Source organism: Meriones unguiculatus, chromosome 4 (genome assembly GCF_030254825.1).
Source record: "Meriones unguiculatus strain TT.TT164.6M chromosome 4, Bangor_MerUng_6.1, whole genome shotgun sequence".
NCBI lineage: Eukaryota > Metazoa > Chordata > Mammalia > Rodentia > Muridae > Meriones > Meriones unguiculatus.
Genome location: NC_083352.1, coordinates 54,449,670 through 54,473,059, shown reverse-complemented (window position 1 = coordinate 54,473,059; position 23,390 = coordinate 54,449,670). Strand labels below are relative to the sequence as shown.

At 42.2% G+C, this 23,390-nt stretch overlaps 1 protein-coding gene across 6 annotated transcripts in view; it reads left to right on the top strand.

Moving 5' to 3' along the window:
- The window catches only part of Palld (palladin, cytoskeletal associated protein), a 407,054-nt gene that overhangs the window by 314,636 nt on the left and 69,028 nt on the right, over nt 1-23,390 (top strand). Inside the window, exon 1 of one of the 6 annotated variants that reach the window (XM_021660561.2) lies at nt 13,209-13,361. The exons of the other annotated variants lie outside the window; for them this stretch is intronic. The gene's annotated coding sequence lies outside the window, so the exon portion shown is untranslated. Of the gene's footprint in view, nt 1-13,208; nt 13,362-23,390 lie in introns of those variants that run through there. 6 annotated transcript variants of the gene reach the window in all.

Sequence of the window (23,390 nt, the reverse complement as noted above, 5' to 3'; positions counted from 1 at the left end):
TGCTTAACAAATGTATCAAGTATCTAGTATTTACTACCTATTTCTTATTGTGTCTAATTTAAATATGCAAATGGTTGCTGAAATTGCTGAAGGAAATCTCCATTACATGTCTTCAAAATATCATCTTTCAGACTTCCCAAAGCAGTATTATTAGCATGGATAAAAACCGATTTTATTTTCATTTATTTATTTTTTCTACACTATGATTTAGACAGGGCAGGGTTTGGGAAGAAGAATTTCAAATACACCTAAGCTTAATGAGAAATATCATTTGATTTGATTTGTTTTGCTGTTGCTGTTTGATGCCACAAAACCAACATTAAGGAATTGCCTTTATGTTAATGAAAAAACCTATTTAAATGGACACAGCTGATCCAGTGTCAGATTTTTACGAATCTTCAGTGACTCTAAATATGTTAGCTGCTTTAAGTAAACAAGCAGACAGGTCTCTTCTCTTTCCTCTCCAGATACACAGTCAGACCACCCACACTTGAATCAGAAGTTAATATGTCGCTATCTGATAGTAAATAGAGGAGTCTGAGCACAGAACTAAGGCCAGTCTGGTCTACTGAGTGAGTTTGGACAGCCAAGACTATACAGAGAACCCTGTCTCAAAAGAAAGAAAGAAAGAAAGAAAGAAAGAAAGAAAGAAAGAAAGAAAGAAAGAAAGAAAGAAAGAAAGAAAGAAAGAAAGAAAGAAAGAAAGAAAGAAAGGTTCTCCTAGGCTCCTGTAGGTGTGGGTGTGGTCCTGTTAACAGTAGGTATGGCCTTGATGGAAGTATGGCTTTACATGGTTTTTCTTGATCTCTGTTACTAGGTTTTTTGTTTTGTTTTTGTTGTTGTTGTTGTTTAATTTGTTATTTTATATGTATGGGGTATTTTGCCTGAATATATGTTTGTGGGGTTCTTTACCAACTGAGCCATCTCCCCAGCCCCATGCATTATATTTCTTAAACCACTGTTTCCCTTGCTCTGAGTAAGTAGAAAAATGTATCTGCCTAAAAATGTTTAGTGTAAAACACACAATTTTAAAAAATATCAAGAGACCAAAATCTTTTGTTTTAACTAATGAAGTATTATACAGCAATTCAGATTGACAGTGATTAACACTATCAGTACAAAGACATTTTTGATGAGTGATATAATTCCAAAAGGTTGTCTTGTAACGTTATGTTGCTGGAATCTATGCTTCGAAGACCTGAGGTACACAAGAGGTTAAGAAAGTCATGGTGCTAATGTGTTATGCCTAGGGCTATATTTTTGTCTTCATGTGAATGATTTTATAAGACATACAAGAGACAAATCCCAGAAGAAGAAAGATACTTAACTTCAGAGTGTATCTGCGTAGAAAGTAAAAGCCAGAAAGTTGTGGTTAGGTGATATTAAAATGGACTATCACTCATAGAAAAGCTTTGCCTTCTGACCTGGTATGTCACTTTTTTTGACCAATAGCAAAGCTAGCTGTAGATTGAGAAAGAAGCAGTCACACGTCATGTAACTGTAGAGAGTTGGACCATTCTCTGTGGTTCCTCAGCATAGCTCTGAACCATGTGAAGTTTAGGGATGGTCAGAGGGGGTCCTGAACTAAGTATGTCTAAAGGCCCTTCCTTATTCTCCTTGATACCGAGATCCAGGAATCCTAGACTCTGTTTTCAGAGGGAGCAGTGCATTTAATCTTACAATGCAAAATTCACTTAATATTAGAGTTGATCAGTTTGGGTAATCCCTTTGCCATGGAAGATGTAAACACTTCTAAATGACTAGGAAGGATTTTATGTAAATTGACACATTTGAATAATTCCAATTAGAAGAAAAAATCAATTGAGACTTAAAATACTAAATGAGCTATTAACACACCCAGGTATCAAAAAGAAGAGGAGAAGCATGACAAAAAAATTGTATGTGTCCACGGAATTCCCTGTGCTGTGTTATAACAGCTAGTAATTATAGAGCACTGGCTGTAATCTCCGCCAGTCTCTTTTTTAAAGTTTTTTTTTTAATATTAGTTACAGTTTATTAACTTTGTATCCCAACTGTATCCTACTCCCTCGTTCCCTCCCAATCTCACCCTCCCTCCCTCATCTCCTCTCTGCCTCTTTCCAAGTCCACTGATGGGGAGAACCTCCTCCCCTTTCATCTGACCCTGGTTTATCAGGTATCTTCAGGACAGGCTACAAAGTCTTCCTCTGTGGCCTAGCAGGGCTGCTCCTCCCTTCCGGGGTTGAGGGTAGGAAGAGGTCAAAGAGCCTGCCATTGAGTTCATGTCAGAAATAGTCCCTGTTCCCTTTACTAGAGAACACACTTGGATACTGAGCTACCATGGAGTACATCTGAGCAGAGATTCTAGGTTATATCCATACATGGTCCTTGATTGGAGTATCAGTCTCATATAAGACCCCTGTGCCCAGATATATTTGATCCTTGTAGAGCTCCTGTCCTCTCCAGGTCATATTAGCTCCCCCTTCTTTCATATGATTCCCAGTACTCTGCCGAAGGTTTGGTTATGAGTCTCAATATCTGCTTTGATACACTGCTAGGTAGAGTCTTTCAGAGACCCTCTGCGGTAGGCTCCTGTCCTGTTACTTGTTTTCTCCTACATCCAATGTCCATCCCATTTGTCTTTCTGAGTGAGGATTGATCATCTTACCTCAGGTCCTCTTTCTTGTTTATCTTCTTTAGGTGTATAGATTTCATTATGTTTATCATATCTTGTAGGTCTATATAAGCGAGTATATACCATGTGTGTCTTTCTCCTTCTGGGATACTTCACTCAGAATGATCTTTTCTAGGTCCTACCATTTGCCTGCAAATTTCATGATTTCCTTGTTTTTAATTGCTGAGTAGTATTCCATTGTGTAAAAATACCACAATTTCTGTATCCATTCCTCTGTTGATGGACATCTGGGTTGTTTCCAGGTTCTGGCTATTACAAATAAAGCTGCTACAAACATGGTTGAGCAAATGCCCTTGTGTACTTGAGCATCTTTTGGATATATGCCTAGGAGTGGTATAGCTGGATCTTGAGGAAGCACTATTCCTAATTGTCTGAGAAAGCACCAGATTGACTTCCAAAGTGGTTGTACCAGTTTACATTCCCACCAGCAATGGAGGAGGGTTCCCCTTTCTCCACAACCTCTCCAGCATGTGTTGTCATTTGAGTTTTTTATTTTAGCCATTTTGATGGGTGTAAGATGAAATCTCAGGGTCTTTTTGATTTGCATCTCTCTGATTCCGCCAGTCTCTCATGGTGCAGACTTGAGATAACTGTGGAGATAACTCAGTCCATAAAGTGCTTGTTACACAAGTATGAGGATCTGAATTGTAAGTATCCCCCACACTCACCCACCCTAAAAAAAGATAATAGTGCCCACAATTCCAGCACTTGCTGCTCTTGCAGAGGACCTGAGTTGGTTCCCAGCACCAATATCAGGCAGCCCACAACATCCTGGTCACTCCAGCTCCAGGGGATCTGACTCTCTTGTGTCCTCTAAAGGAACCCACAAAAGGAGATGCAGACAAACACACACACATAAATAAAATTACAAATAAATATTTAAAATGTGGGTGATTAGTTAAGATGATGAATTTTTATATAAACAAAGAAACAAACAAAAAAGTGGAATGCAATAGAGAAAACAATGTTGACCTTGGGCTACCATATTCATATCCAAATATAAGCACAGACACACATACACACAGAGCAAAAGAAAGAAGGAGACAAGCAAGTCAGCTAAGACCAGTGGGCCCTGCAAGATCTCACAGTGAGTTAATGACTGAGCAAGTGCCTTTGCTGAATATAGTATTTAAATCCTTAATGGGTGTTTTCTTTCACAGCTCTGCTCCCTGCCCTTCCCTTCTGTGGTGAACATAAACAGCACTTCCACCCATCTTAGTTTGACAAACCAAGAATTTGAAGGTGCTTTAGGTGGCCCATATCATTGACTTAGACCAGGCGATACTTTTCGTGGTCTGCTTCATCCATGATTTAGAATATCAGCTCCATGGCGGCAGCGTCATGTTCCCAGTAACAACAGCAGGAATGGTGACTTCCCACAGGCTGCCCTGTGCTCTCCCACATTTCCTTTCATCCTTGCAGCAATCCATGAAGTGTGTGGTAGAACTGAGCCTGAATCACCACCGGATGATACCAACACACAGAGAGATTAAACAATTTACCCAGAGTCAAACACCTGGCAAGGGGTACACTGGGCTTCTGATTCCATATAGTACTTATTCTCTGCCCCTTCCATCTTACTTTATAACCATATGGCTTAAGGGGCTTTGGTCACGCCATCCTTTTGGTAAAGATATATATGTACAACTTTATATATGTATATTAACATACACATGTTTTAAATCTCCACAATGAGAAATTCAGAAGATGAAATAAGTATATAAAGCAGGTTTAGCACTTTTCCGAAGCTCTCCGCGGACTGTTCTTGAAGACCATAGTGCTGTCTAATACGTCAACACCCACTTGAAGAACTGCTGTGCTGTCTTCCACCACATCAGAATGGGTTGGCCTTGAGCCTGATCCTCGAACCATCTAGCTGAAAAGAATAGTAGGGACCACACCGTCCTTCACTTCCACTTAGTAAGTGACACCTGGAAATAAGGGACTTGTCCTCAAGGCTCCATGTCCCAGAGGACTCAAGATGTCACTGTTGTTACATTTAAATCTTGAATTTGTAGGTGACAGCTTAAAACTTAAGTTTATAGATTATTTTTTAACACATCAAAAGTTTGTTTTATTTTGTTCAGTGGTGGAATGTTCTCTTTTTGTCACAAGTAAGTTGAAACTGAAAAAGAAACTTTTGGGTTTCTTGACTGAACAGTAGAACTGTGTTCAGAGGGACATGGTTCTGGTCAACACTGGGTTCTGAGAGAGGAGGCTGGTGAATGAGTAGGTGTCCCAGGAAGGCATCGGGAGCTGCAGGCTAAATTACACTCACACATTCCCCTGTTGTGGCCTTCAGCTTGATGCTCACTCATTCTTTAGACTCGAAGTTCTAGCTTCTGGGTGCTTCGGGGATTTCTGGTAAGCCTTTTATGGTTATCCAAATGAATTAACCATTGTGTCTCACCTACGCTCCAGTAATTCACTTTCAGTGGGCAGATTTATCTCTCCAGATGTGCAAATTGTTCACAAGGGAGTAATGAGTAATTAGCTCATAAAAGAAATGTCCAAATGAATGAACAACTGCGAAGCACCTGTTGTTCGCAGCTGAGCCTTTCTCCTCGCTTAGATTATGAAGATCCTGAGAACATAAAGCTGTGTCTTCTCCTTTCAAAGCTCTGTGACACCTACTGGTTTAGGCCGCATAGAACACAATGATGAACAAAGAATAGACGGCATAGCTTGTCTTAACTTCCAATGAAAGGATAGTGTCAAAGTTCAAACAAGCATCAAACACCTGAGGTTAGAGCTACATTGTGCTTTCATGGGCCTTAGTGCTTTGGTCTTGTAGATCCTTTTTTTTTTCTATTGAAATGTTAGAGCTATATGCTAACTGTATTAATATGAAAATGACTACAATCAAGTTAGAAATCATTATGCTATGGGCATTGTTTTTATATTAATTTTTTGAGTTTGAAACTGTGACAAAGTGTAGTGGACTGCCATCACTCTACTGTATTGAATGTGAGTTCACGGACACAAACACTTCTGCAACCATAACTGGCTTCACCTCTTTTCACACATAACATAACAAAAAACATTGTGAATTCCCTATAACTTTTTTTCCTACTGCTTTTTTGACTACTCCATTGACCAGAGAAACCCCTGTCTCAAGTGATACCACTTGGGCATTCTTCAACCAGTCATTGCTCACATAGTCCTGATAATGACACATGTGACTTTTTCCAAAATTAATTCTTCTAGGATGCCGAAAAATCTGTTCATATTCTCCGAAATGTGAAAGGATCAGATTTTGATCAGACCTTTTTTTTTTGATTGCTAGATTATGGAGCTTTATTGAGTGCCATATAGAAGACACATAAACAAGGGAACAATGACACCAAAGTTATGTCAAGCTCCTACTTGCACCGCCCACAATGAAGGTGAAACAATAATATCCCCACCTCCAAGCTAATGAGCGAATTGCAGCAATCAGCTAAAACAGGCATAGCCAATAAAATGACCTCTAATGAGGCTTTCTTGCAAAAACTAAAAATAATTCGCAGAGTCCAAATTTTAAAGAGGCAAGACTCAATTTAGTCTTTACTTAAGGTTGCTGTCACAGTTTTAAAATACGGTCTTGTAAACTAATTTCTCTCCATTTTTTCTTCTCTCTTTGTCACATACATTCCATTAAGATCAATTACATGCTAAAAATAAATGGCCTTTTGGGATGATTCGTAGTTCACTAGTTTCCTTGAGCATAACAAATTGAGCCTAACTTTAACTTGAACAATCTTATAGTAGAGTTCTCTAGACAAACTCAATTTCTTCAAAATTATTTAACTCTGCAAAAGCTACCGGGAGCAAGAATACTGATGCAAGAATAATGGTCCATTTTGGAACTATGCAAATATTCCTTATGTTTGTGGAAATCTTAGGTATAACTCTAGATTTTCTTTTCTTGAAATATAGTGTTTCTTTGTACAGTAGCGACCTAGTACACCTTATTAATGGACTCATGATGGGCAAAAACAATACAATCAAGTTGACTATTTAGTCAACTATTTATTCAGCGTGTGTATGCTCGCTCGCACGTGATTAGGAGCAAGGAAGACATATATTCAGACTACATCAGGCTTAAAAGAAGACAGATTTGCCCAGTTCAGAGAAAATAAATGGATCCTTCCTTCCTGTGAGCATATCCCATTGTGTGAGGCCTATCAGCATCCGTGTTTTCTCTTTCACTTCGTTGTCAGGCAGCAGGTGCCCCAACACGCACACCAGCTCCTTTATGGAGGTGTTTTACTCTCTGTTTCTGAGAGAAGCAACGGGATGATCTGAGTGTTCTCTACATTCCCAAAGGAATTACTATGATGTGATACCATCCATGTGATGGTATCATTGCAGGTAACCGCAGCAAGAGAAACAACTGAGAATGTTGTGTAGCTCCTGGCCTGTAACCACGCACCACCACCAGAAAAACAGCGCTTGTCGGTGGAACCTCTTTATTCATATCGGTCTTTTATCAGCCACACATAGTTTTAATTGTGTAGCATCAAGTTGAAGTGTCAAGCTATCTGCTTTAGTGTTTATCCAAGAGAGTCACAGAAAAAGGCAAATCCCTACTTTTTAGCTTACCTCTTCAGTTATGCCCATAGAATCTGTGGATAGTCCCATCAGAGACAGCATAACACATTTCATTTGGAAATGTCTTCTCAGTAGGGAGTCGGAACCATCAGCGGCCCAATCAGGACACAAATAGGAGCTGTCTCAGCTCTCTCAGGTCAAGCAGACAGTGTGGCCCACAATCAGACTTTACCATCATAAATTGTTGATTTACTAACAGAGACAGATGTGTCCTAGAATAGTTAGTTAACAAATTTTCCGTACATATAGCTTTTTCCTTTTAATGATATAGTCCCTGGAATCTGAGCTCTAGAATTCACGATATGCATCATGGGAGAATATTTATAATGTGATTGATATAGTGTTATTTGAAGTGAAACTTGAGATTATTTCTTGTTATCATATTCTTTCTACTGTATTAAATACTCTGCTTTGCTTTAGTTTTAAAAAAAAAGAGGTTTTAAGGGGATGGGGATGTCGGTCAGTGGTAAATCCTCAGCATCATTATTAGACCCTCTTACCCTCGCCATCCATCCTCAGAAAGCTCAGAGGTTGGAGAAGGCCACTGTATCAACTCTTTTGGACATGACAGGGTTATTGTATGAACCTGGAGTAGCTGCAGTGGCCTATACAAGACCTGCACAAAGCAAGACAGCCAACATTCTAGCAGGGGGAGCTGCTGACAGCTGATGGCCTCTGAGGGAGGGAGAATCTGCTCTCTTCAGGGAAATGGCACATTGCCTGTGGGCCAGTTGTGACCCCACACCTGTGCACATATGGGCAGTGCTAGCTGGACTCAGTAGATTAAAAAAAAAGACAATAATACTCATAGAATAATAATACTAACATTAGGAGGGTCTGGAAGGAGTTTGGCCGTGGGGTGGAGCGTGGATGGGGTCAAAATACATTATGTACATGTATGAAATTAATAATTAAAAAGACTAAAAATGAAGAAACCGGTCAAGAGTCAATCCAGTTGAAAAGAACAAATCAACCCTCCCCAAGTTTCTAGATTAAAAGTAAAAATCTGTTCCCAGCACACACAGCCTTACCTGGTAGATCCCACGTGCTGTTGGACCCACATTGGCCAGCAGCTCCTGGCCTGTCCCATCCACTTCACAAGTGAGAAAACAGAGCTCTGTGTACTCAAGGCCACGGAAACAGCCTCGGGTTGACCTTACACTGCCCACCTCCAAATCTGCCCTTTCCGGACACCACCCCACTACCCCTTCTCCTTCTGTGCTCCCTACCCCGACCAATATCATTGTTTCCCTCGGGTCACTGTGGAGGTTCAGGGTTTGTTTTACCATCACAAACCAAACTTCTCTTGGTGTGTCTGTAGGACCTTCCTTTGTATTCCGCCTGGCACATCTTCTGCTGGCCTTGTTCCCTCTGACAGTGTTCTGTGTTTGCTAAGACAGCTCTTCTGCCATTCTTAGTTCTCTTTTACTTAAAAGTAGAAACTATGTACAAAACGGAGAGTCAGAAAGTTGTCTTGGCCAGTGGACTCGGTTCATTTGTTTTTATGCTGAAGTATGGACTGTCCTTGGAGAGTTTCTGTCACCCTCCTTCCTCCAACAATTTGAAGTCGTGATTCATTACTCACAGGGCTTAGTCTCTTTAGAAGACCCACAATTTCTTTCTTTCTTTCTTTCTTCTTCTTCTTTTTTTTTTTTTTTTAGTTTTTTACTTTTTCACAATAATTAGTAGCTGTTAATATGGCAATGAATGTGATTCATATAAAATACTGTATTTAATTACAGAGTCCAAATTCAAAGTCGCCAAAGACTTTTAATTGCTTATTTTTTATGAATTTAAAAAATGGATTTTCAAGTTTTAATATTAATTTCTCATTAGTGGCATTAGTGGCTGGTGGTGTGTGTATTAGTAGCTGGGGTGTGTGCTCGAGGGAGTGTTACTTCATGTGGAGGTCAAAGGACAACACTCATGTGTTGGTTCCTTCCTTCCACTGAAGGGTCCTGGGCACTGAAATCAGGTTGTCAAGCTTTCGAGACAATTTTTTTTTTTACCCACTGAGTCATCCTAACAACCCTAAAAGCAGATCTTAAGCAGTCTGCACTCAGAAATAATGCCTAAAAATAACTCTAGTTGGAACCAACATCAGCTAAAAAAAAAAAAAAAATCTATATTCAGCCCACACTTTTCTTAGCCTTTTCTTGATTGCTGCCAGTGCTTAGGATTCCTGAGAGAGGCAGTAGCTACAGATAAGAGAGCACAAAACTAGCCAAGAACTCCATCCTTTGAAAATACAGTGAGGGCTTTATGATACCAAAGCCCCAAAAGTAACCAGAAATGGATCACAAGGCTGAAAAGGTAACCAAAGGGCTGCCTTTGGGTATCACCCACCACACTGGGGAAATTGAAAAGGCCTCGTATGGAAAGTGTGACAACCTAGAAGCCAAAAGTCCAAGAAAATACCAAGCACTGCTAACCTGCGTGGACATTTTATGTTTAGCAAAGTCCCTAAAGATATATTAACATCCTTTTTATTGATACATGTAAACAAAATTATGAAGTATATTTTTATGAAAATACAGATACTGATGCTAAGTTTTTTAAGTTAGAAAAGTTTGGTTAGGCCATGTAGACCTGTGAGGGTGGTTTCATTAGTGAATGATGATAAAAAGACATCTTGATTTGCTAACAGTACTTGCTTCTATAAAAGATTATTATGTAGATGAATATACATGACAATAGTACTTGCCAGTGGGGTGTGTGTGTGTGTGTGTGTGTGTGTGTGTGTGTGTGTAATGGATGGGACAAGGGCTAGAGAGATAGCTTATGGGCCATGAGCATTTACAGTTCTGGCAGAGGGTCAGAGTTTGTTTCCAGAACATATCTGACAGTTCACAACTGCCTGGAACTCCAGCTCCAGGCATTTAATTCCTGATTCCTTCTGCTGGCTCTGGTGGGTACCGCTGCATGTGCTCAAACACACACACACACACACACACACACACACATAATAAAACTTCAGAGCAGACAGGGATAGAGGGAGGGAGAGAGAAATAGATTGTTTTGTTAACTGGATAGCATTTGTTGTCAGCTCCTCTACCTTTTAGCCACCTGTTTTACTGTTGGGGGTTGAGGGTAATAAGAAGAGAAGAAAGAGTCACGGATTTCCCTCACACATACCCATACTTTTCCAACAACTGAAAATTAAGCAGAAGGCTATATCCCAAATTATCTGTATGTTTGAGCCCTAGCTTTGTGAGTCAAGGTGGACTGGGCATGAAGCTGAGCCAGGAGTGCTAAAGGAGATGTTTTTGCAAGCATCTCAAGTGAGGATAGAGGGATCTCGCGAAGCTGCTCTGAGGAGATAAGTCCACGGCCTATTTGTTCTCTGACTCGCCCACCTTAGCTTAAATTTACATCTTAACCCAGGGACAATGAGGAGAAAAAAATGCAAAGAGTGACTAGTGGAGCATATTCCCCACAGGCCTGGGCATTTTCCTTCACACTTGGGAGAAATTCTCTTAGGGATGTCTACTGTTTTTCAGTGAGTCTGGGACATGGCCAAAGTGATGGTTGATAGGTATGCACACCTCCCACGGTTCTCCCCAACAGCTTTGACTTTGAAGACATTAAACTGCTCATCGATTCCCATCTCTGCCTAAAATCATGTTGGAGTTTAGTGCTAAAGACTGAAGTCGGGCCAGAGAGATGGCCTAGCAGGTAAAAGCCCTTATCACCAAGCCTGACAACCTGAGCACCATCTGTGGTAGTCAGTTCTGTCCTCCACCCCTGTCACCGGGCCAGGAAAACACTGAGGTGGCATCACTGATGCCTGTATGCCCAGTCCTTCTGTTTTCACACAATAAAGCATCAGTATTTAAGGACCAGAACTTAAACATCTACCTAATGAATCCAGTGCTTACAGGAATAAAAAAAGCATCCAAGTCCTATGGTTTAGGACCATAAGGCCCAACTCATTTCAAAGCTCTTTCCTCACTGATAAAGCTCTGCAGTCTCTAAGAAGCAGCATCACTGCTGGTCCTGATGGTCATTTAATAAGTAGACTGCAATTCAAAAGGAAAGGCAAAAAGAACAGAGTGAAATGCTATATTTTTCACTCTTTTAAACATTTTTTCTCAGGCTAGTAAAGACATTAACCTTCTTTGCATTGAAAAATAATAAGTCCTGAATTGTGCTGGAAAGGACAGCAGCGTATTGTTGGGTTTTAAAGAATTGGCCACAGAATCATATGTCTAATCTATGTTTTAAATATGTGCTTAAATACACATACAAAAGCCTGGAATAGTACGCTCCGGGGAGTTAGCAATGTTTATCCCCGGGGGTAAATTACAGAGTGGCATTCATTTTTTATTTATTGCTTGAATATTTTACAGGCATCACTTTTCATTTAAAAAAAAAAACAATAAAGGATAGTTGGGGGGGGGAGCAAAGTGAGGGAAAGCATCTGCCTTAAGACCATGAAACAAAGAGCTGCCAATGGTTCCGTGTGTTAGCACACTGACTGCTTTGCCGGTGGTCCCAGGGTCTGTTTCCAGAACCGATGTCAGGCCCGGGTGACAACTTCAGCGCCAAAGGATCTGAGTCGTTCATCTAACTTCTGTGGGGTACCCTTATGAACACATTTGCACCATACAATCTTTTTAAGAAAAAGATTGTGACTCTGGAAGTCCTATTGTAGACACAATATTGAAGGAGCAGATCTAATGAGTAGTCTAACTGGTACTCACTCACACTTCCTCAGTGACTGTTTTGGAGAAGGTGCCGGGGCCCCAGACAAGCCTCTTAGTTGGACTCCAGCAAGTAGGGCCCTGACGCCATGGGCAGTGACTCTTACATGCAGTATATGTTAAGCATGTTTTTCATTCATCCAGTCATTTTACTGAGAGCTTAGTGTGTGTAAAGGGTTTGTTTCCTTTGCTCAAGAAAACACACATTCTGGCAGGGAAAACAGGGTAGAAGTAACTGTGATAGGCACGCTGGCCAGATATTAGAGGATTGTACACAGAACCAGGCTGTTCTTAGCTAAAGTGGTGGAAGAGAAATATGGTCATTTGGATTTATGGCTAAACCCATAAGCTGTCAAAGCTTTGATATAAGTAATTCATTCTGAGCCAGAGATATGGCTCAGTGGATAAAGCCACTTGCCACCAGGCCTGAGGTGTTGGGTCCTCTGAAGCCACTTGGTAGGAGAGAACAGACTTCCACAAATTGTCTTATGATGCCCTACACACACACACACACACACACACACACACACACACTAGATGAATGAAAAAAAAAAACTTAATTGTGGAATCGGTGTGTCTCATTTCTTCCTTTAAAACACTTTAAGACAGAAATTCCCACGTAGAAGTTTTAAGCAAGTGACTGAGGGCCTCCAGAAGGAGCTGGCCAGATAAGGACCAGTTCTTTCCAAGACCTTGTAAAAGGGAGTCTGAGAAACTTTTACCCAGAAGGCCCTGGGATTCAGTGATTCCTTGGTACACAGAACCCAGTAAGCTACTTCAGGGAATCAACAGTACCCTCTGTTCTTCTTTAGAAAAGAACTGTCCTGTGTGTTTGAGCCCTCCAGTCTGCCCCAGGGCTGGCCTCTTCCTAACCCCACCTCCAGCCCCAGTGCTATCCCATTTGGGTGCTTCCATTGTTAATTTTCATTCCTTCCTCCTAGTACTCCAAAAGCCAGACTTAAAAACTGTGGGACAACATTACCTATGATGTGCAGCCAACACTCCTGTGGATTTAGGAAGGTGAAAGTCTTCCCCATTATCAGTTGTGGAAAGTTAGAGGCACAGAAGCCCGATTTATAAGCTGGCTTCTGCTAAGAAGAAGAGAGGCAAAAGGCGGGACAAGGTTAAAAGGGGCGGACACTCTAACGTGGGGGCTGCTCCCCAGGGCCTCAGCCACGCCCCCTGCCTTGCTCCGGGGGCCTAGCCCAGCCGGGGACTCTTATTTTGAAGGGCGGAGGGCAGAAGCCCTGGGAGGCTCACTGAGTCACTGAGCGGCGTGGCGCTATAAAGCCGGGGTACCTGCCCGGCGCAGCCGGAGGACTCTTCGGCACCCACCGCCCTTCGCTGGGACCCTAGATCGGCGAGTGCCGGCCAAAGCCAGGAGACTCAAGGTAGGCGTGGGCGTCCTAGCACCCTGGCTGCTGGAAAAAGTTTGAATTAAAGAGCTGACAGTGCGGCGCTGACGCACAGCCCTAACGAGCGGGCTGGAGCGGGCTGGGGACGCCGAGCAGCGGATCGTTCTTCCCCAGAGCCCTTCCTTCCCACTAGCGGGATCTGAGTCTTGACCCCTGAAAACTGAGCTCCAGATGAGACTTTTCCATTCTTACCAATGGGCCGGGACTGGAGAAGATGCTTTGACACCCCAGAGGACCCCTCCCGCTTCTCTCCCTTCCCTGAGACCATCCCCCTCTTAAAGGACACACCACTTCAACCGGGCAGAGCTAGCGGGGCTGCCAGAGATTTGTGGGAGCTGGGAGGGGGAGATGACCTCATCCTCTGGCTGTCGGTTTGATCTTGGAGGAGGGGTCTACCCCTCCCAAGCCCCTCCCCCTTTCCTTCTGCGCTCGCTTTCTCTCTCTCTCTCTCTCTCTCTCTCTCTCTCTCTCTCTCTCTCTCTCTGTGTGTGTGTGTTTGTGTGTGTGTGTATGTCTGACTGTCCGTCTGTCTGTCTCTGTGTGTGTCTTTCTTGTCTCTTCCTCCTCTCTCCTCTCCTCTCCTCCTCTCCCTCCCCCCCCTCTCTTCTCTTTCTCTCCCTCCTCTTTCTTTTCGGCACATGCACATCATTGGTCACATTCCCTCCAAGTCGGTGAAGAAACCTGGAGGACTTGTGCTGTGGTTCGGGATTCCACACCTAGTATGTGCGACTTTGAGGCTGGCTAGTGAGTAGCCAGCTGCTCCGTCTCCGTGGTCCCCTGGCCACGCTTTGTTAGCTTAGTGGCGCCAGATTCTGTGAACCGCAGGGCTCCCTTCCTCTAGGATGATGTGTGCAGAAGCCTGGTGCTCCAGATCCTGAGAAAGAGGGCCGCCAAAGCGGGTGGGGGTTGGCTTCCCCGCCCTTTGCCCTATTTAACACTCCTGTGGCTCTATCTGGGATTGCTGAGTTGTCCAGACTCCAGAGGCAGTCTGGTCACACTGAGTCCAGATCCAGGATTGGGACGTTTTCCTCTGTCTCTGGGAATTGACTAGAAGGGGTTAGGTCTCTTTGGACAAACTCATCTTTCTGCGCTGTTCAGCTGGGTCTTGTAGTAGTTGCAGGTCTGGACAAGCCAAGCCCACTGACTTGGTCTTTAGGAGAAACTCTGAATGCGTGTTTCTCAGACCCAGGGGTCTGCTAGAGCCGGAGTGCGCCCCCTGCCCAGCAAGGTTGGTATGCAGCTGCACAAAAGTTTGAGAAAGGCAGAAAGAAAGACCCCAGCATCAGGCAGGATTACTTTCCTGAAGAAGTGTCCTTTCCAGATTAGGGGCTGGTCCCACCATTTGGCCGTGGGGATGCTTTGCAGATTTCTCCTCACCTACCATCTCCGGAGAGAAGTATACAGTTGTGTCCAGGTGCTGGGTTCCTCCTGAGGGACACCAGCAGACATGTCCTCCCTATCAAAAGTTGTTATTCTATCTTTTGCTCTTCAAGGTTTTGAGCGCTTGGTTTTAGTGACAGGAGTTTGAAAATATTTTTCCATAGGTTGTTAGTGTTGGTTGGTATTCAAGAAGGTATGAAATAAATGTACCCCTGAAGTTCTGGATCACTGTAAGATTTTTAAGTTAGAGAGGCAGATAAGTGACCAGACACCCTCAAACAAACCTACAAAAGGACACAAAGCTAGAGAACAGATTTTTCAACTAATTTTTTTTGTGATGATCCACTGTGTACCTATATATACATATATAATTATAATAAATATTGTCTTTAATATAAGGAGCAGAGTGGGTTAGCCATCTGGTAGTAGAACATGCTGGCATCCCAATCATTTCTTTGGCTCTGTGAAAGCCTGTGATGCTGAGGGAAGAGCCTAGGTGGGTGGATAGAATAATGTAGCTTTAGTTTCTGTGGTGGTTGAAATTCTTATAGACAGCATGGAGCATTATCTCGCTTGCTTTGCATCCTGTAATAGCTACCTGCGCCATCTTCCCCGGTAGGAACATCCTGGTCTTAAACAATGGACAGATGTCCTACTCAGAGGAGCACTGAGGTTGCTGCAGGATGCCTTAGGGAGTCTGCGTACAGCTTCCAGTCGGTCTCACAGTCGGTCTCACTTTAAACCTGGGACAGTCAGAACAATGGCACTTTACTGTATGGTATTGGGGGTGAGTTTCAAATATTTACTGTGTTGCCTTCTGATACCTAAACCTAGTGTTTTAAAAACTTTGCTCCTTGGCTGTATTACCACTTTTCAAGGTTTATAGTCGTTTCTGTTTCCCCTCAATATAGTATCTTCCCCAGATTGCAATAAACCTTTGACTACTTACAGAAACAGAAAATTTCCTAAAAATTATCATAGTCCACCCACTCAAAGTACCAAAGTTATTAGGAATCTCACCAAATAATTATTGATTATCTAAAGAATTAGTCCTTGTGCTCTCTCCAAATTTCTTTCACTGACATTACAAACTATAAAGCTATACATAACCTTGGCACCTTTTTGGGGTGTATATTTACATCAGAAATTTTGTATCAAAATTTATTGGACTTTTCAACACTTGTTTCAAAAGGTCATGTAAATATTGAGTGACCAAAGTTCACTGTACTCCACAAATTATGTGCTGTTTAGTATTTTGCCAAATACCCCTTCATCTTCAAATAAGTGGTGGAGAAAGCCACTGAAAACACACTTTAAAAAAAATTTTTTTTTTAAGATTTAAAAAAATAATGCTAGCTAAAAGAACATTAAATGCTCTTTTAAAAGTGCACTCCTTTTAAGTCCATTCTGTTTTGCAACTTCCACGGAATAAATGTGTGTGTGTGTGTGTGTGTGTGTGTGTGTGTGTGTGTCAGAGGCTAAGGAATTAGAGATAGTTTCATCCAAAGAGATTAAGTAGATAGAGAGCAAGGGGCCTTTGTTGCAGAGAAGGCGTGGGGACAGACTGAATAATGAAGGCTAGAGGTATCAGGGAAGGAGACGCGCTCTGGAGAGTTGTCTGCCTACTTCAGGACATTTTTTTTTTCCTGAGCTGACTTGTTGGTTACATGCTTTAGGGCTAACCATGATTGGTAACATGAGCCATTCCAGGTACGTGAATGGCTTGTATATTTTGGATCATGGCTACAAGGAAGCACAATGAAAATGCAGGGTGGCTAGCTAAAGTCAGGTGAAGGCTCTCCCACTCAGTGAATTTTAGCCCAACAGCCTGAGCACTGACACAATGGCAGGTGAAAATTGTGATTTTCACAGTCTCAGAGACTGTTGGAAGACATACTGGCTTATTGGATAGAAGTGATTTCCTCCTGAAGGAAAGGCTGCCGTTGGCCGACAAGGTGCATCAGCTAGAAGAAATGAGCAGTGACCATTTTATCTGGCTTCTATTGGCAGAAACCTTGCTTTTTCTTTTCCTTTTTTTTTTTTAAGAAAGAAAGAAGTGTTAAAAATAGACTCTCATAAGAAGACACATAATGCCAAGTGAAAGGGATAAACCCTGGAGTTTCACCAGGAAGCAAGAGAAAAAACTGATCTTTGTTTAAAAAAAAAAAAAAGAAGAAGAAAGAAAAAGAAAAGAAAGAAATAAAAAATGAATCACTAGACTGGAGAGGTGGCTCAGTTGATACAGTGCTGGCCCTGGAAGCATGTATGGTCCATCCTTAGAACCCACATTTGTGACCCCAGAGCTGAGGTTGGAGAGACCAGTGAGCCCCCCATACCTGGCAAGTTCAAAGGAGAGATGCTGTCTAAAAAAAGAAACAAACAAACAAACCAACCAAAAAGTGGATGGATGTCACCTGAGACCTGAGTTGTCCCCCACCTTGCTCGCTCTCTCTCTCTCTCTCTCTCTCTCTCTCTCTCTCTCTCACACACACACACACACACACACACGCACACTCAAACTAAATGAAGAACTGCCAGGCCTTAAAACTTCTGAGGATGTATCATTTTCTTCTGAGCTCTGTGGCCTACAGTGGCTAGGCCCCCAGGGCAGCCCAGCAGTGCTGCTGAAGTAAGGCTGCGCTATTAACACTACCATAGGACCAGGTCACCATACGTAACACAGCTGCCATTGGGGGGAAATGCACTCAGATACCACAAGAACACTTTAGGGTTTTTAGTCCCAGAAGCAGTGGCAAAAGGGCCCTTCCTTTTGTTTTTTCCATGTAAGCCCTAGAGGAAATGTAAAGTACAGAGGTGGTTTTTCTTTTAGCTTCCCCTTCAGCCTACAGAGGTTCTACCCTGGATTCATTGTGACTATAGGAAAACCTGCAGGAGCTGACTTTGTAGCAACAGAGGGAAGAAGAAGAGCAGAAGAGGGCAGCAGTGATGGCTTAATTGCCCATCACCTACGGGACTGGTTGGGATTGTGTGGCCTCCTGAGCTACCTACTGACTTGCACTATTTTCTTATTTATACTAGGACACAAACCTATGAATTAACATGGGTTAGTTGTATGTTTAGTAGTTTTTAAACTAGGATTAGGTTTTAAATGGAATTTGTCTAGTAGAAGAAAAGAAAATACACAGGTGCTTTTATTTACTCATCCACATCATCTTCTTTGTCTTTCTCTTCATCCTCTTCCTCCTCCTTATCAATCTGCTATATTCCTAAAGTAGTGAGAATTTGTATATGAGGATGTACAAACAAGTAAATTTGAATATATATTACATATATTCAAATATATATATATTTCTAACTTAGCATAAAATGTGGATCATTTATTAAACACTTTCTATCAGAAAACATGCTAAACTATTTACTCCTTTATGTCATTTAGTCTCCATCATAATCCCGCATGCTCTGTCCACATCTCAGCACTCACATCTCAGAAATGATGAGCGAGAGATTCAGATAGGTTTAGTCATTTTCCCCAGAGTCACACAAATCAGAAAGGGCAGCCCTGGGCCTTAGTAGACCAACAAACATTGTTGAGTAAGTTCTATGTCCCCAGCACTGTGAGAATAAAGCAATGTTCTACGTGGAAAATATGCAAAACTCCCAGTCCTTCTGGAGCTTAAATTCCAGGGGTGAGTGACAAACAGAAATGCCTTACACTTCAAATGGACTCTGCACGCTGCAGGAGAAGTGAGGCTGTGGAGGAGGCTAAGGAATGTCAGCTTGGGGTGGGATTCAGGGAGACAGAAAGCACAGACATCCTAGTGGTTTTGAGCCAACAGAGTCCAGAACATTCATGGGATTGTTTCTCACAGCAAACCATTTTATTTTGTACCACTCAGTGTTTGATTCCATACCATCTTCATCAATCATTGTCAATCCTCCAGCACGTGACGAGGAAGTACCCAAAAACAGCTCACAGAGGGCTTGACCATTGTCTGTCCAAAGGTCAGGAGATGGAGGCAGTTGCTGTAGGGACATTCTAAGGAAGGTGGGGAATTTTCGTGCAGCAGTACATTGGAGTTAGCCTTAGCATAAAGGGTGAAGAAAGTTCTGTGGGACTGGACAGAAGGCTGAGTCCTAAGGCAGTGGTTTAGGAGTGGGTAGGTGCTTGTGGGAGTTCTCTCTGACTGTTTCTGCTTTCTTTGTGAAATGGAGAACTCATTCATCAGCTGAGAGCGGATGGGGAGGGAGTGGGGGGACAGAATGAGAGAAGAGATGCGTAGCAGTCACCTGGGAGAGAGGAAGCCTGCCTTTAAATGGTGAAATGTACACTCAGGGTCATCCCAAGTTCAAAGTCTTACTCTTAATGTGTGTGATATATTGGAGCTCAGAATTCTGTCTTTCTCTTGAGGAGAGGCACCCTTTTTCCTGTCTGTATGTGACACTCAGAGTGGAGCCCTCTGGTTAACATATGTTTAGTGTTTTTGAGTGATGACTGTAATAAACCTCCTATACATTTGACCAGAAATTTTACTTAAAACTATCAATCCTAGGACAGGGCACAGTGATGTGACTCTTTAATCCTTGCACCGAGGAGGCAGATATCTGACTTCTAGGTCAGCCTTGTCTGCATAGTGAGTTCCAGGCCAGTCAGGACTACACACTGAGATCCCGTCTGAAAAACAAAAGCACATCTTTCTCTCCTTTTTGTTGCATTGTTTTCTTTCTTAAGTGCTAATTCATTTTGTCCCTATAACAATGTGGGTAACAAGATGTTCTAGTGCTAGCTATTTTGTTAATTTAGCCCTATCTCCCTATTGGGAGAATTATTTTTGTTTGTTTATTTTCAGACAGGGTCTTACTTTGTTCAGTCTGGCCTCAAATTCCTATACTCAAATGATCCTACTGCCACAAGTAGCTGAGACTAAATGAGAAACACTATAACCAGCTACTGTGAGAGAGTTCTTTTAGTTGTGTTGTTTTGAATTCTGGGATGGGCTGCCTAAACTGAACCTCATTCCTCCCTCCTTATACTATGCCTTTGTTAAGGTCAGCAAAGATGCCTTCTATTTGAATCACTTCTTGTTAGCCAGTGCAGCACAACACGCATGGTCAGCTAGGAAACCAGGAAACCAAGGGGGTTGCTACAATCAGCCAGGAAAAAGATATCGGGTTATCTCAGCTAAGTCAAAGACAAAGGGATTGACCGCAGTAGATGAATGTCCAGGATAGTTAAAACAAGGATTGGGGAAAGGCTCAGTCAGTGAAGTCCTTGCACACAAGTACAAAGATCGAAGTTCAGAGCCCCAGCACCCACTTAAAAGATGCTGGCAGGCTTCTGTAGTAGCAGCACTGGGGAGACAGACACATGCTGATCCCTGGGGTTCATTTGCTGCTAGCCTGCCTGGGTAGAAGAGCTCCAGGTAGTGACTAAGATAGACACCTTGTATCAATTTCTGGCCTCCGAACAATACATGTACACACACACACACACACACACACACACACACACACAATTAAAAAAAACATAATTCCTTAAAATTAGTTAAAAAAAAACACTAAATTTAGACTTATGAGTAGTCTATAAAGTTTGTTGGGAGATTGAGTAGAGCCACCCTCACTTATTTAACTGCACTGGCCAGTAGTCTATAAATCTGACCAGTGACAAAATATTGAAGGAAAGCATATTCTACTCAAACCACAAATGAACTGCTTTAAAACTAGAGTGAAAGAGAAGCTGTGGTTTTTCTTGGTAAGGCCTCTTTTTCGACTTGTCTTCATCACTAAAAATGGGTGGATTTGTATGGAAAGCCGCATGTGGATTTTACAAAAGATTTATTTTTGGTTTCTCTTAAGAGACCAAATGAATCCACATGTACGCGGCACTTCTCTCACACCATGCCATTCTGTTATGTAACATAAAATGCTCCCGAGAACATACTGTCCACCCCAGACACTGTAAATCTGTCCAGGAAGTGACTACAAGGCAGTCGGGGACAGTGCATAAGGACCTGAACTTTGCTTTTCCAAGGAGAAGCTTTTGTTTGAAAGAGAGGGTGGTCTATAAAGATTTGCAAATCTCTCTGAAGGGCAGAAAAAAGCATCCAGGGATAACGGGGCGGAGATCCAAGCCCATGCATTCCTTGGCCCCTCTTTATACACAACCAGCAGACGTCAGTTTGCAAACACAGAGAGTTATACCATTTAGTATCAGTTCATCTTCTCCCTGTCCAGAGCGAGCCAATAGTGTGTGGTTCATGCTCTGTGCAACCACGCGATGGGTGAAGTTTCCAGACCCTTACCAGGGCTTATTCTTTGCCTTGGGGCATAAAACGAATGTCATGACTCATTATTTGAAAGATATTTATTTTGCATTAAAATATTTCCAAGGGGTTGAAGAGATGGCTTAGATTTTACCAGTACATGCTGCTCTTGCAGAAGACCTGAGTTGAATTCCCAGTACCCACATTGGGTGGCTTACAGCTTAACTGTAACTTGAGTTCCAGGGGATCCAATATCCATTATCTTGCATCTGTACTCACATGGCATACATTCACACAGAGACACACACATACTTATAAATTAAAATAATCCCTTAAAATGAGTTTTTCAAAACCTAAATTTCAACTCATCGGAAGTATATAAACTTTGAGATGTACATGACCCAATACTGTACATGAAGGCCAAGTTCCCATTTACTTAAAAACACTGGGATATTTGCCATCCCCAGTAGGAAAGCTAAGTAGGGGAGCTTTCTTTCATCTCTGCTATACAGATTTTTAGAAATTAAATAATGATACTCCCAAGCAGTGCTTACGATAAGACTTACCATAGGAACTCTAGAGCTTATGATATGCTTTCCTTTCCTGATTGCTAGACATCCTTCAAGATGCTTGGTGATGTTACCACTTGAAAGTATGCACCAAGAACAGTGGCAGAATTTCCCAGAAGCTTTAGCTCAGGTGTCAAATCTGGCAAAGTCAAACAGAGAGTACCCATTACAAGCTCAGGGAGGTTCTGAAGGCTAACTGCTAAGTCTCTAAATCCCTGAGAACAGTGTTCTTGGGACAGAAATTCAGTAGGAAGAATGGGGTGGGTTACTGCTGAGTTCATGGAGTGGTACTTTCTGTGACTTCATCCCCTGCCCTGGGACAGCTGAGAAAGGAATGGAACAGTCAGTGTTGTTGTGAGAGGCTGACTCCTGGGCAGCAGTCACCCATCTGGCCACTGCGTCTGTCCCGTGATTCTCTTTAGTTTCTGTAGCTCCCAGGGTAACTGGAGGTGGCTTCCACAACCTATCTTGGAGAGTCAGTTTTCCTGCAAGTATTGTTTAACTCTACATTTTAACTTTGTCTACTTATTAAACCAAATGCAAATCTAAAAATAAAAGTCAGGTTCACCTTAGAGTTTTTCAATATTTGCCCAGTGTTATTGTAGCTCCTGCTTTCGATTTTATAGTAGCATCCCTCTTTGATCTATAATTAAGAGACATTTCAAAGTACACGGACAGGGAATGGTTTCCTATCCTTTGTCATTCAACCGTTATTGTTTTACTGTGTGTTAAGTAAACAAGTAATTAAATAGCATCCGTAGAATACTTCTATATTGTCAGTCATTTGAGGAATTAACAGAGCAGGATAAGGTTATGTCTTGAAATGAAGTCTGGCTCTACCGTTGGCTGTGCTATGAGGATCTTCTCACTTTAAAGTGGCGTTCTTCCTCTTTAAAGGACCTTATTTATGTGAGAATATCCTCACTTTGAAAGACATTTATCCTCTCACTCCTTGTGCTTTAAGGGTGGTTTAGACACAGCATCCCTTATTCCGTGTTCATTAAAAGAAAAATGATTTCACTTTCCCTGGTGGCAGGCACTCAACTAAAATTATGAATTAGGAAGGTTCTGATGACTTAGTGGTATTAACAAAATCACAGATTAGGAAGGTACTGTTGACTTTGTGGGATCAGCCAGAATTATGAATTAAGAAGGTACTGAAGATGTGGTTGCACTCAGCAGGCTGTTTAAAGGTTAAAGGCGTATAAAAACCACAGAATCTAAACATCTGGGTCACCTTCTGGCATGGTGAAAAGACACCTGGTGTTTTCCTTGGGTTCTCTGGGATCTGTATCCTGGTCTGCAAGTATCAAGCCAATAATGCAGGAAGGTTTAAACACAAGAAAATGGCTTGCATCCTACACCATCTTTTCTGAACTAGCTGAGGAAGTGGCTCCATTCCAGCCTTACCCTCCGCTGATACGCCATAGGTCCTAGCTAAGTCATCCATATCCAGCTGTTTATTCCCAAACTCCCCAGATTGTCTCTGGGTCTTTGCTTCATCCCTTAAAATCAAAAGAGAGATGAGTTAAGCACTTGGAAGGGGGTCCGTGAGGGCATTCCTCTGGCATCTTCTGGCTCCTCATGCTCTCAGGGAGTATGGGGTTAAGACATTTAAGAAGTTGATGATTCTGTGGGATTTGATTTTTCTTAGAGCAATTAATAAGGGGATCTCAGACTCCAGCGAATACACATTCGTGCTCAAATTAATAAGCCCGTGTATAATCAGTAAAGCCATATTACAAATGAGGGCTCAGAACCCCGAATGCCAGTTACCACCCCACAAATGATGATGGAGATGGTCTGACAGATGCAGAGTTGAATATGTAGCACAG